Source organism: Mastomys coucha, unplaced genomic scaffold (genome assembly GCF_008632895.1).
Source record: "Mastomys coucha isolate ucsf_1 unplaced genomic scaffold, UCSF_Mcou_1 pScaffold3, whole genome shotgun sequence".
In the NCBI taxonomy this organism is placed as follows: domain Eukaryota; kingdom Metazoa; phylum Chordata; class Mammalia; order Rodentia; family Muridae; genus Mastomys; species Mastomys coucha.
In genome coordinates, this window is record NW_022196909.1 from 40,682,773 (window position 1) to 40,683,556 (window position 784).

Below are 784 nucleotides of genomic sequence, written 5' to 3' on the forward strand. Positions count from 1 at the left end.
ACCCCCACTCCCATCTCCACCCCTTCTTCTTTAAGACAAGCTCTCCCTGGGCAGCCACGTCTAACTTGCAATCATCCTCCTGCCTCAGCCCCCGCCCCCGCCCTGCCCCGCCCCGCACCCACTCGGGAGGAGGGAAAGGCTGGAACGCCCTGGCTTTGGGTTTTCCATTCTCGCTGGTCCCAGATCTCAGGACGCCAGGGCATCTATCCTCCCTGCCCGATCCGTCCCAGCTTGGCCCCCGCCGCCCGCCGGCGACCGTCACTAGGGGCGCCCGAGTGGGGAGAACGCTCCCAGGGGCCTTGGGGGGAACCAATCAGATCGGCGCTACGCGGCGCGGCTGACCTCGCGTCCACCCTTGGCAGCCAATCACAGGTCGCCGTGGGCTACGTAGCGCCTGCCCGGGCTTGGCCGTGGCAGCGGCGGGGCCCCGGAGGTCGTGGTGCGGGGCTTCCCGCGCAGCGCCTCGCGGGCCGGGGGCGTCCGGGGATAGAGGCTCGGGGACGCCGGCTGAGAGGTAAGGACAGGGGCTTGGCGCTGGTGACCTCTGCGGGGAGCAACCGGGAGGGGACGCCGGCTGAGGGCCTTCTGCGTGTCCCCGGGAAGGAAGCAAGCGTGGGTAGGCCGGGAGCGTGGGGACCCCTTTCCTGGCAGCCGCGGGCACACCGCGCGCCCCCCTCTCCCTCGAGCCCCCCATCCTGGGGCTGGGCCTGCTCCCTTTAACATGCCTTTCCCATCGCCGAGGGCCCCTGGGGGCGCTTAGCTCACCTGAAGTCCTGGAAGCTGC

The 784-nt window shown here is 70.5% G+C and overlaps 1 protein-coding gene across 1 annotated transcript in view; it reads left to right on the forward strand.

Moving 5' to 3' along the window:
* Positions 1–254: 254 nt before the first annotated feature.
* The window catches only part of LOC116074419 (zinc finger protein 280B-like), a gene marked incomplete at its 3' end in the record, with an annotated part of 12,836 nt that continues 12,306 nt past the window's right edge, over positions 255–784 (forward strand). The window contains exon 1 of the mRNA XM_031346996.1: positions 255–514. The remainder of the gene's footprint in view (positions 515–784) is intronic.